The sequence below is a fragment of the Telopea speciosissima genome, chromosome 9, assembly GCF_018873765.1.
Source record: "Telopea speciosissima isolate NSW1024214 ecotype Mountain lineage chromosome 9, Tspe_v1, whole genome shotgun sequence".
Classification (NCBI taxonomy): Eukaryota; Viridiplantae; Streptophyta; class Magnoliopsida; order Proteales; family Proteaceae; genus Telopea; species Telopea speciosissima.
The window spans coordinates 19,163,746-19,177,488 of NC_057924.1; the positions used below are offsets into that span (position 1 = coordinate 19,163,746).

The window sequence follows — 13,743 nt, forward strand, 5'->3', positions numbered from 1 at the left end:
TCCAAAATTAGTGTTTTTAATAGAACGGTGGAGAGGATGAAAAATAAGCTGTGCTCCTGGAAAACAAAATTTTTGTCCTTTGCTGGCCATAGGCTTTTAGTCTAGTCTGTCCTGGCCTCAACCCCAGCTTATCTAATGAATTGTTTCCTGCTCCCCCACAAAATCTGCCGGTCAATTGATTCCATTTGTCGTAATTTCTGGATGGGTAATACGGAGAACAAAAGAAAAGCCACTTTAATCTCTTGGGATAAATTGTGCACTTCTCTGCACCAAGGGGGCTCGGGCTTTAGGAAGGCAATAGGGCTCTCCTTATGAAACTGGGGTGGAGATTATTGTCTGAACCCTCCATGTTATGGGCTAGACTTTTAAAGGCTAAATATTTTCCATCTTCCTCCCCAAAATCAAAAAGAAAAGGGAGGATCGTGGACTTAGAATAGCATCACCCAGGTCATCCCTGCTCTCCAAGAAAAATTGGAAATGGGAGGTCCACTTTTTTCTGGACCGATCCCTGGATCCCTTCTTACAGAGGTACTCTCCTTCCCTCTATACAAAATATGGATTTGCGAAATGCCAAAGTTGCTGATTTTACGCTAAACTCTAGATGGAATACACATTTCATAAATGCTACTATTCCTTTGCATGTGTCTTCTCATGTTCACAAAATATTACTAACTCCTGATGAAGACAGGTGATGGTGCACACTTGCCAGAATGGATTATTTAGCACAAAATAGCTGCTCAATCGCTAAATTCAATTGTGTTTGCTAGTAATCCTATTAGATCCACATAGTGGAAATTTTTTTTGGAATTTAAAAATTCACCCTAAATTCCAAATATTTTTCTGGTGACTGTTAAATGGAGGTCTCCCAAGCAAGGTGGTCCTATCAAAATGAACCAAGATGGATACAGCCCGTGTTTTTTATGGACATGGTGTGGAATCTTACTGGCACCTGTTCCTATTATGTGATTGGACCAAAAATAATATGCGTTGCGGGACCATTGGGACTGAGAACTGAAAGTTTAAGAAGTTCTTCCCTGGAAAACTACTGCATTACTACTTTGGTTAATCGATCTCTAGATAAGAACTCTTTAAACTGATTCTTTAGGGTATTCATTATTATGTGTTACTTCATTTGGACCATGCGAAACAGGGCGGTAATAGGAAGGGAAAAACCCAATCCAAGTTGGATTATAGGACAAACAACCCGCTAGTTGGAGCTTCTGAAAATTCCCCTCCCAAACCACAACCCATGAAGTAGAGAATGATAGCACTGATCTGTTGGCATTACAATCTCTTTCCGTCCCTTATATTACTTAACCTGTCTTAATCTGTGTAGGACATCAGAATCCTCAAGTAAGCCATGCAGGATGGGCGTGCATTAGCTTGATCTACAGAAGCCTCAACTTTTGTGTAGCCGGGTTTACTAAATCTATTTGTGAATATGCCTCTGAAGTACTTAGTATAAAATATGGGCTCAAGATAGCAAGGAACAAGGGATTACAGGTTAAAGAAGTTTGGTGTGCCTCTCAGGAGATAGCCGATCTCCTCCCACATCCATCAACTAAGCCGTGGCCGTGGTCTTTACTGAAGAAGTTATTTTGTATCTTTAGGCCAAAATGTCACTTTTAGAACTAGTCCTCACCCTTTTTGCCTATTATTAGCGAGTAATCTGGCTAAAGCTGCTAGTATGTCTATTATTAGCGAGTTATTTTGACTAGGTAGTTTTATATAAATTTCAATTTTCATCAAAAAAAAAAAAAGAGTCAAGACTGGAGATTGATATTAGTAATTTGAGATTAATCAAAGTATGACTTATTGGATCCCACATCAGCTGTTAGACAAAAACCATTTCCTTCATATACTTCGTACTGGTATTAAACGGTCTGGTTTCGGTTCGGTTCAACATCCAGGTAGAAACAGAAATCAAAACGGTTTTAGTAGGTTTTTTGTAATTTTTTATTCAAAGTGTCTCTTCCCCTTTTAATTTTTGGGTGCGGGTTATAAACAGAATTTGTTATCGGACTTTTTTGTCCCTAAACAAAATGTGTTTTTATTTGAATTAAAGGGCATATAAGGTAATTTCATATTAACATCTTAAATTTTGTTTTTCACTTTTCTTCTTTCTGATTCCATCTTTCCGGTGTAGTCACAATAGTAATCCCTCCTTTGGTAGTTTTTTCTAAGTACTCTTTTCCTCCATGCTCGAACGATCCTGCCACGGCAATGGCTCTTTCAATACCATGAGGGTATTCCATGGCACGATGGTGGTCGCCGTTGTCAGTGTCCGTGAGCCCCTACCCCTTACCGTGGGGGTGGATGAAATGGCCAACCCCTCCCACCCCATGTGTCTGGGTGCAGCCTGCGCCCCGTCTGCTCCCAAGTAGAGAACATCGCCCATTACAAAAATTAACCCATCTTAAAAAGTTTGTAAGTGATATATCGTGGGGAAATAAATCCGGTTACAATAATGTGTTGTAACCGGGTTGGTCATTAGTGTAACCAGGTTGGCAACAAACAGCTTTACCCTTAATTTTTTATTGAAATGGATATAAATTTAACATTGAATTGAATTGTTTATATGTTATATGTTTTCTTTTAATAATTGTATAGTTAGAGATGTTTATATGTTTTCAATAAGGGGAATTATTATAAAGTTATAATTGTTTATTGTTTGCTCAAAGCATAAATGACTTAACTTACTATGTATTTATTAATTGGTTTTAAAAGGTTTATCATCGGTTTAAATGATCCGGTTCAATTTAAACCGTTTAACTAAACAGTCGCAATTTTGAAAGCAAAACCAAACAATTTATTAAAAGGTTTCATGGTTTTAGTTTATATGGTTCGGTAAATGATTTTGGTTTGGTTTTGACACTAATAACCTACTCATTGTTAGCACGAACTAGGTTTCTCTTCATTGACGGAGTCCTCCCTTATCTCATTTCTCACCTACTCTTATCCTCTCATATGTACATCTCTTGTAGAATGGTTATCTAACATATTGAGGTGGACTACCATTGCTACCAACCCCATGTTTCATACTCAACGAAACACATTGAGGTGGACTACCATTTCATCTGCGATCGTGTCACTTGCAAAGACATACAGATTCACTACACATCCACGCATGATGAGATTGCGAATCTCTTTACCAAAGGATTGGCGGTTCGTGGTTCAATAATTACGGGACAAGCTTACTGTGACTGAGAGAGTCCCATTAGTTTGAGGGGGAATAATAACCAACTCACTGTTACCACAGACTAGGTCTCTCCTCACTGACCATGTCCTCGGATTTTTATCCTCTCCAGTTCCCCATCTCATAGTTTCTCTCAATTACCCCCTTAAGAAATCTACATCTGACATGTTTTAATCGGATGGTCAGATTTTAATTTTGATCATTCACCCACTCAACCCTAACCTAACCCAAGATACTCTCTCTCTCTCTACAAAAGCAATAAATAGCAAGGTCAGTTTTTATTTTTTGGTTATATTCATTCTGCTTCTGTGTCATGTCGCGTTGATTGCTATTGCTCTTGAATTACTTTTTCTTTCCATCTTTTTGAATGTCTAAATCTAATCCGGCATAATGTTCTTCAAGATCTTTTTGTCACTCCCTTCTTTTTGAATGTCTAAATCTAATCCGGCATAATCTTTTCCAACCCTCCATTTCTGTGTAAAACACCTCCTCTCAATTCTAATCCATCATAAGCTCATCCAACCCTCCATGTCTGTGTCAAACTCTTCCTCTCAATTCTTATTAACACTCAGATGAGAGACGGTTTTCTTGACTGAGGGAAAACATGACGAAGAAGAAGAAAAAGAATCAAGAATTGACTCCAAGCCTCTTCTGTCATCTATATCCTTTCTTCCATTCTTTTAAAAGTCAATTTGGGAAATCGTTTAAGGCAGACAAAATGAAGCTAAGTGATAAAATAAAAAATTAATAAAAATCCTCTACCGTACTGCAGGGTGTATCATGTGAGGTGCACATCCAGCAGCACCTGCAGAGGATCCGGATTCCGGACTCGTCAAAAATATGCACCAAGAAGTTCATGAAACAAGCTAATGTGCAAAATCTCTTTATTCACAGACCATTAATTTTGGATCAAAATTATTCCATTTGAAATAACAAAGAAAGAATGTAACAGTGTTTTAACCTTCCCAAAAAACCCAATGAACCTTTATAATTTTTTTTCTCGTGGGGTGTCAGTGGAATGTGATGCTGTTGGGCGAACTGGGCATGGTCTTTGGATCCGGCTCCTCTCTAGGGAGCTTAGCGCCTAGGGAGTGCCCAGGGGGCATCCAAGGGTTGGGCTGTGCCATACACATCTCGGTGCATGCCTAGGGATGTGTGCGGCACAGTCCAACGGCTAGATACGCCCTCGGCGTGCTGGGCTCCCTGGAGAGCAGCTCAATCCCGTGGTCTCCAGTCTGAGAGATTTGAAGACAGGAGAATTTAGACTAGTATAGAGGTTTTGCCCAAAGACCTGAGCCAGTTGAGGTGGCGGTGTAGCATCAAAGTTCTGAGCAGCTGTTGTTGTGCCACCGGCAGCAAGAGAGATGAGTGAGAGAGGAGAGGGTTGTGCCTAGAGGTGAAACAGGGTTGGGTTGGGCCGGGTTTTTTAAAACCCTAGCCCAACCCTGAAATCCTTTAGCTTAGCCCAGGCCCACCCTGACCCTGATTCAGGGTCTAAAAAACTCAACCCAAGCTCAACCTTGCTGGGCTCAGCCTAACCCAGGCCCGCCCTGATTGACCCTGATCAGGCTGGGCTAGGCCGGATTGACCCTGTTTGGCCCTATTTTTTTGTCATTTTTGTCCTACTATGCATTAAAGAAATGTGAAGCACCTATTCCTTAAATCACAACAATATACCTCCCAAAACCAAATAATATAGTCCACCCAAAAAAAAAATGTTAAGAGAAAAAACAGTTAAGGGTAAAGAGAAGAAATCTTATACGCCCTTTCCTAGTCCTCAACAACCCAGTAAGATTGATCTTCAACTGGAAAGAAGTTTTTGCATTTCAAAAAACTGGGCAGAACATAGATGTCATAAATTTTTTGGCCATTTTACAGAATTGGATTTTGCTTATGGGGTTGAATGTCTCGTCAAACCCTGTGCTAGAGTCGTCCTTGTGGGAGAATGGGAGTTTGGGTATAGCAATGACTCTTCACGATCAATTCCAATTGTTTTTTTAAGAAATTGCTCATGTTCATCTGTATTTGTGCTCTTTCTTTTCTTTTTTTTTTCCTTTGGTCTTGCTGCACTCAAAGTTTTGGTTTGGTTCTTGTTTGTATCAAAGTAGTACAACAATTCGAAAGAATCTCTCCCGATTCCCAAATGGGACCAATCATAAGAACATGGACTTTCTTTTCAATTGAAATTAGGTAACCAGAAGCAAGACTCTTACAACTGAAAGTTTTTTATTCCAAATAGGAACTACCGAGCTAGAAGCATAGTTTTAATTCTAGGAACCCAAAAGCATTCATCATGACTATATAATATATATAGATAATACACTTGTGGTTTTACCTCAGGGAAATGCAGAGGTGCTCCACAACCTCTATTGCTTCGTGCTCTTGAGTTGCAAAGGCTAGAAGACGAGATTGGGAGAAGAGTTGCAGAAGCCAAAAGCCGACCTTGGGCTTGAATAATCGAATCATAACCCACCCTCAGGGTTGAAAAATCCAGCCCAGGCCCTGTTCGAACTAACAGGGCCAAACTTACACCCCTAGTTGCGCCGCTAAGAGGGGAAGAGTGAGAGAGGAGAGAGAATCAAGTAACTAGGGTTAGGTTAGGGTTGGGTTGGTGAATGGTCAAAATTAAAATCTGACCATCTAATTAAAACTTGCCAAGTGTCGCTTTTTAAAGGGTTACATGAGAGGAACTGGGAGATTGGGAGCTCCAGAGGATAAAAATCCCCAAGTCCTCCCTTATCTCGGAAAATTATCTCCTCCATTTCTTGTCCGGTCCATTTCCCCAAGTTCCTCTAATAGGGGGAGTGGACCGTACCCGTGCAGAGTGTTCGGGAAGGGGGTAGGGTGATCATTTCCACCCCCTATTAGAGGAACTTGTGGAAATGGCCGGGAAATGGAACAGACAATGATCCCCTTATCTCAACTCTCAAGTCTCACCTTCTTATCATCTCATACGTGTACATCTCTTGTAGAATGGTTACCTAACGTCAAGTAGTAAAAGTGTAAAACAACTCCATCCTCTTGTATAAATTTATACCCACACATCGATAGAATTATGAGCTTGAAACACAAGATTAACTAATCGTTTAGACACCCTAACTGGTAGTACCTCGACTTAAGGCCGGTTTTTTTATATGGAAATTTAAGATAGTATTTAGAGCCACAGTTTGAGGAATGGATAATAGATCGGTTGGATCGGTCGATTCGTATTGGTATTAGTGGAGACTGATATCGATTCTTCGTCTATCTTATATCGGTGGATTGATATGGACAAGGGTAAAAATGTGAATATTTTTTAATTTTTCAAAATGGAACATTGGTAAATTTGTCTTATCCAGACCATGGTTTGAGGAATCAGTATCGGATCGGCAGGATCGGCTGATTTGTATCAATATCGATGGAGATCGTTACCAATTCCTAGCCAATCCTGTCTCGATGGATCGGTACAGACAAGCATAAAAATGTAAAAAAAAAAATCAAGTTTTTTAAGAAAACATGACCGATCTAGACCAATACGGACCAATCTAGATTAGTATCGACGAAGACCAATACCAATACCGATTACTAAAACCCTAATTCAAGCCAATATGAATCTATCTAGATCGGTATCAAATCAATATCGATCGAGACCAGTACCAATACCAATACCAATACCAATACCAATAAAACCCTAATTAGAGCATGTCCTGCCTCTGCGTATGTGTGCAGGATCTTCATATATCTGGTAGTACCTCTACTTTATAGGCCCATTATCACTGTGTCCTTGTCAACCTAAAACGTGTAGTATTGATATTTCTGTCTTTAACATTTACAATTGAAAGTCTGCCCAATAGAATATCTGGACAAGAGAAACATTTCAATTTTCAACTACTCTTTAAATTGAAAAAGAAAATTTCTTGGAACGGAAAAGGGTGAACTACCAGAACCAGATGGAACGGGGAAAATTATCTCCTTCAGTTCCCTGTCCGGTCCAGCTCCCCAATTCCTCTAATAGGGGGGGAGGGGGTAGACCCTACCTGGGTAGAGTGTTCGGGCAGGGATAGGGTGGTCATTCTAGTCCCCCTTGTTAGAGGATCTGGGGAATTGGACCGGGCAGGGATCTAGAGGAAATAAAGATCCGATGGAGTGGAACCTTCATTGAAGAAACCAATACATATTAACTCTAGCTAATTTAAAAAGTTTCTCAATTAATTTAGCACCACAAAAAAAAATCGTGGTTTCACTAAACTTCAGGTGGGATCGAATTGCAAGGAGGTGATCGGCTATATCCATGACTAGAACCGAATTCCACCCTATGAATTTTCTACCATTATTTCAGATATTAGGAGACTATCCTCTTCTTTTGAGGTGAAAAAATCATTTTTCAATTTGAACCGGTAGATCCACATAAGCCACGTGTCGTCCACCAGGCTATGCATTGGTTTTGCACTTGTAGATCGTGCAGTTGAGACGATAAAAGCTTAAATCCGGATCGTCTACTGCCATTTGCTTGTGTTGCGGGCAGGGGCGCAATGACCGCCCTATCCCACCTGGGCAGGGCGCTGAGGCAGTGGGTAAGGCGGTCATTACACCTCTGCCTGTGTGACGAAGGACGCCCGCAGCATGGGCAGGCGGTAGTAGAGGATCCAAATTGTAAAAAGCTCTCCTTCCTTGAACAGTAAGTCATGCAAGCTTGCGTTATCACCGGTTCAATGGTTTCCCCCCTCCCTCTTCGAGACTAGGGAATCTTCACGTATGTAAACGTACGTGAACGAATCACTCCCTCTTCTTCCTTTACATTTCTTGATAAGGAAATCGAGAATCCTGCAATGTCACTCTCTCTTGGAAGAAGGAAAGTGAGATCTCTCTCTCTCATGGGCAGGTAAAGCCCGAAGGCTGCTATCCCAATAGGCCAGCAGGCAGAACAAGGAGAGCACCCGACAATCATTCCACCGTGGTTGAAAACGCGTGTTCCCTTAAGATAACACGTATCGTAGGCCATCCTCAGCCTTCTTCGTTTTCGATGAAAAACAAATCCAATCTCAATCTCCACAGACGTTTAAAAAATACACGAGAAACCAAGAGTTCTTTCATGGAGCTCTTCTTCCCCGTGGTTGTTTTCACTATTGCATAAGATAAAAAAGTGTCTTGTAGATGCACAGAAGGTCTTAATTAATTGAGGGCTATGGGAGGGCTAGAATGGGCTTTTGAGCGGTTGTAATGTCATGTATCCCATCGCTTCAGCTCCAATTCTAAACCTTCTAAAGGCTTGACAGCACCTCTTTTTTTTTTTTTTTTTTTCTTTTATTTATATAGGTTTAAGGCTTATGTACTATATAACTCAAATGGTTGAAATATGAGTTGCAACCAGGAATGACTGAATTGTCAGAGCTATAATTAACAAAAATGGGAAAGGTTAAAAAAAAATGGAATCTTATGGTACGGGTTTTAAATGTTAAAAAATTGCAAAATGATGTTCAAATAAAATGATCAAAAATAGAAAACAGTAAAAACAAAAAACGAACGGTATAAATTTTAACGTTTATATTAAAAAAAAAAAGAACAGTACTATTCATATAAATTGATGAATTTTTATTTGAAATATATGCTTCTAATTTTAGTATCCGTGCATTGACCTTGAGTTGAAAGTGACATCATGAAAAATGCAGTCCTTCGACTCATCTTTATGTTGGTGAAAGAATTAGGCCGATCATAATTCAGGAGAGAGAGAGATATGGTCACTTAAGTCCAAGGTCTTAAAAAACGTTAAAAAATAGGAACGTGTTTTAAACACGTTTAAAACGGGAATGCTTGCGTTTGCCGTTTTTTCTTTTATGTTTAAAAAACATACAAAAAACATGTTTAAAACGATAAAACAGAAACACATTTAAAACAAAAATTTTAAACACAATTTTGCTAATAGTGATCAGAACAACCAGATAATCACTCTTACCATAGAAGCTGAAATGACTTGCAATTAAAGCCCTACGGTTGGTTATTTATAACTTCTCTATGGTTTGTTTATATTCTCTAGGTACTTCAGAACTTGAAATCCTGTCTCTTTTGTTGGTGGTCTCTACTAACAGTAGAAGAACACTTTAGATTTGTATAGTGGGTTGTAGATTTGGGCTGCTTTTTAGGACCCAACAAATTATTGATCAATGGAAAAACATTGGAAATTGTTTCAATAATATGTATATTTTCTTTGTAAATTCTACACTGAAGCAAACTGAGCCTTATTTGAATTTTGGTTCTTTGATAAATGCTTTTTCATTTCTGTTCTGGTTAAGTTATTCAAATGATCCTGTTTTCTTGCATATTGGTAACCTAATCTACTAAATCTATATTGTGGTCTCATTTGAGCATCCCAACTGATGTCAAATAAGACAAAAGTAGGAGGCACCTCCCAAACATTTGATACCCTTGAAGCAGCAACATGCTTGGCCAATCTGTCTGCAATCACATTGACCACTCGAAAACAATGAGTAATGCTCCAAGAGATTCCATCCAAATACCTCTTAAAGTGCAGCCATTTTTGCCTAAAACTCTATGGGATGTCCTCCTTTATACAAGTCACTACCGCAATTGAATCACACTCCACCCATACTAGTCATTTTGGAAATTCATTGTTTACCAAAAAAAAAAAGTTTTTGAAAACTCAGTTGTGAGAGCTTTCAGTGCAACTAGTAATAAATATTGGACCTATTGACACTTTAGATGATGGTATAAATATGAAATTTATATAATTTTATCTAACATTTGTAAATGGTTGATTTTTTGAGTTCCAAGATTAGTGATTAATATAAATTCTATAATAAAAATGCAGTGGTGTATAAAAGTTTTGTAAGAATTGTACAACAAAATGTAAAATATTTTGTTGGGTTAGCCATTAGTTACGGAAACTTACCATGCTGAACATGAGCCGATTTCTTTTTCCATGGACAAAATCTGTGGTAATAAAATATAGGGAAAGAGATTGTTGTCTTGGCCTCTTGAGTTTGCACGTGTACGTTAGTCAATGGGAATGCACGCAAGCATTGCCATGGGGAAGTGAAATATTTTCACACATTTCTGTGTCTAGGTGTAGGAGCCATGCGGGTCACGTGACCAGGTAGCGTTCTTTTCCCCTAAAATACATTTGAGATGGATATCGAGACTCGACAATATAAATTGGACCCATGAGTCATATAGTTTTTGACACGGAAGATATCTGTAGCAAACAATTGTATTTGATAAGAAGTTTTTTGCGACGGAAGATGCTTGTGGCAAATAATGACGTTTGCAATGGACATTGACTATGGCTATAGGGTTTAGGGGTCTTGATTTGTTTACCACGGACAATATTCTTGGAATTTTTATCTTCTCCTGTTACTGCACGGTGCAGTACTCCATCGTGCGGCGCTGCAGAGGCCATGCAGCACAGTGGATCCCACATGGTGCACATGGCCTCTGTAGCCGCCACACGATGCAGTACTGCACCGTGCAGTAACAAGAGAGGATAACGATTCATATTCTTGCCAAAAACTTATATCTGGGACGATAATTAACCGTAGTTGAGTACATTGTTTGTTTTATGTTGAGGGTTTTAATAGTACTTTAAATTGATTTATGATGTGGTGGGTATGTTTTAGTGTATTCTACCCCCCCCCCCCCCAAAAAAAAGGGATATGTTTAGTGTAGAAAAAGTAGTATTTAACAAAAGGTTAATCTATTTAAAACCATATCGTTTACAATATTTTATGGGTAAATTACATGGACACCCCTTGCATTAAGGCTTAAATTAAAGCCATCTCAAAAACTTCCTAAATTTCATGGACCACCCTGATATTATAAATTTATTACTACTAAGTCCACTCCGTTAGGCCTTCACAGTCAAGAAGTATTCTATCAAAATAACAAATGCCACAAGTCGTAATGAGTCTTGAAGTGCTCTTTGCTAACCCAAAATAAAAAGTCTTGGAAGTATATTATTGTTCCTGAGGATATCCATCTCAATTGAAGTAGAAGGGTTTTCACCAAAAAAAAAAAAAAAAAAAACATAGAAATGTGTTCGATGAGTATTTTTATCTGTTCCATTTCCTACCCGTTCCATTTTTCCAAGTTCCTCTAATAGAAGGGGGGTGGACTCCACCCGAGCAATATGTTGTGATGAAGATAGGATGGTCATTTCCGTCCCTCCTCTATTAAAAGAACTTGAAAAAATGGATCTACGTCGGAAATAGAGCAAATAAAGATCAGTCCCATGATCTCTTAGAGACCTTGCTCCTAACTCAAAGTTTTGAGATATTACCAACCGCCAACCATCCTTTTCTAACAAAATAGTTGGAACCCTCGTATCATCTTTTCACATGACAGATATAACAAAAGGTTTTGCTATGTGTAACCACATTGGTTACATTGATACATTTTTTTGGAGAAGTAGTTCTCTGTTCGGGAGTGTTGTCTTCCCAGCACTCCCATGTGCTATCTCTCTCGTTCTCAAAATAAGGAGGAAAAGATGTCTTTCACATGGGGAGGAGAGAGATAGACTCATGGGAGTGGTAGCGTTGACCGCATTCCTGGACAAAGAATTTTTTTCCATTTTTTTTTTCAATTAGAAGGTTAAAAATAATTAATTATATTAATTTTAAAATTTCACACAATTAATGTCCTTCGTCTTACGTAGTTCACGTCACATGGTTACAACTCCATGTACTTACGCATTGAGATAATCGTTAACAAAAGCAATATATATATATGAGAAGCAAGAACCCTTTTAGACTTGCGAGAAGATATCTTCCCTGGGCACGCTTTCGAGTAGTCCCACCAATCAATTGTTGACCGTCTAGAAGGTTGCTTTCTTGGTAGAATTTAGCGAATTTTTCTCTTCTCAGTTCCCTGCCTGGTCAGGTTCGAAGGTTCCTCTCATAGGGAGGGCGAAAATGATGACCTCACTCTACCCAGACAGTATATTCGAGCAGGGGGTGAGGTCATCAGTTCTGGCCCCCTATGAGAGGAACCTACAAACCTGATCGGGTAGGAAACCTGAGAGGAGTTAGATTCAAATTTAGCATGATCACGCACGCGAGTCTTTGAATGGTTATCGAGGAGCTCATTATGTAATAAAGGGATTATTTTATTGACAATCTTTTAAGGTGTTAAATAATTGAAGATCCGGATAGTAAGAAGAGTCTACCTCGATTAATTGTGATGTTGTCAAACTCTATAGATGTTCAAAATGTGGTATTGGATATATCTTTCGGGATCATAGAGGGTGACAACAAAAGTCTATTTTAGTTTCCTTTTGCCTTAATTAGCTCGGTTGCTCAAGGAGTGGTCTTAGCTATTTGCCATGTGTTATCTCAGGTCCTCAAATATGGGCACAACCGACTTCAAATTGAATCGGATAGCATGCAAGGAGATTGTCTCCTACATTTTTGAACCGTATCAGATCTCACAGCTAAATGTAACAGCTATTATTGATGATGTGAAATACCATCCAATTTCTTTTGTTTCGATTTCATTTCAGTGTGTTCCACAGGTTTTGAATGTAATAGAAGATGCCCTGGCTCGAGAGGCCCTGTCTATCATGTGTATGATAGATTGGTCGTGTTCTATTCTGTGGCTTCATAACCTTTGTTTGTTTGAAGCTACAGGCTCTTCACATGGATCTTTTATTTAGTAATTCCTTTCTTGCCCAAAAAATAATTTATAATTTTATTTTTATTTTTAATATGATATATAATTTTTTATTAATGAGGGTAATACTGTCATTTCACATGTATGTTCGAAAACTAAGCACTCTACTTTTGGAAACCCTTTTATATCCCTATTTTAAAGAATTAGAAATAAGACAAGGATAATCATGGTTCAAGGTATTGACCAATACTGCTTGGTATTGCAACCCATCGATCTGATATGGCTGATATTGTATTGGTGGAACACTATGGACTAGGGGAAAAACTGTTCAAAATCATATTTTTTTTTAAAAAAAATCAAGGGTAAAATCGTCCGATATTACTCTGATCCATGCCAATATGTATCAGTATCATATCGATTTTTGGGATGGCTGATACTTGATCCAACATCGTACACTAAATCCATGAGGACAATTAAAAAAAATATATCAAATTCTAAATACACCTATAGAGGTGTTGGTCAAACAATCCCCCTACGTATAACATTGTGTTAACTTTCAAGAATGGTAGCAGATCGAGAGATTGCTTGGATCGAAACAGTATTAGCCATGAGTGATCCTTAATTTTGGGCAATCCTCTATCGGTAGATTGATACAAATGAAAAATGAAAAGGTCAAAAACTATTTTTTAAAATAAAAACTGAGTGTAAATCTGTCCGATCTAAACTGATATGCGGCGATGTAGAATCTAGATTAAATATCCACAAAGATCAATCCGATATCCGATACCGACTCGTAAAACCAGCTGATGTAAACTTCTAAACGTGAATCCAAGCGCGAGAAACGCGTGAACCGCTAGTTAGCATTTTGTATGTATTATCCATCGATAGCAACATATAAAGGTTATCGGATAACTGCACGCAAGCCAATGTAACGTCCTTCACATGGTCTC

General features: G+C 38.7%; 1 long non-coding RNA gene across 1 annotated transcript in view; it reads left to right on the forward strand.

Annotated features, from left to right (window-relative positions):
• LOC122639908 overlaps positions 1–12,925 on the forward strand; it is a 19,268-nt gene extending 6,343 nt beyond the window's left edge. The window contains exons 2-3 of the long non-coding RNA XR_006329596.1: positions 4,593–4,602; positions 12,915–12,925. This is a non-coding gene — a long non-coding RNA (uncharacterized LOC122639908). The remainder of the gene's footprint in view (positions 1–4,592; positions 4,603–12,914) is intronic.
• Positions 12,926–13,743: the final 818 nt, after the last annotated feature.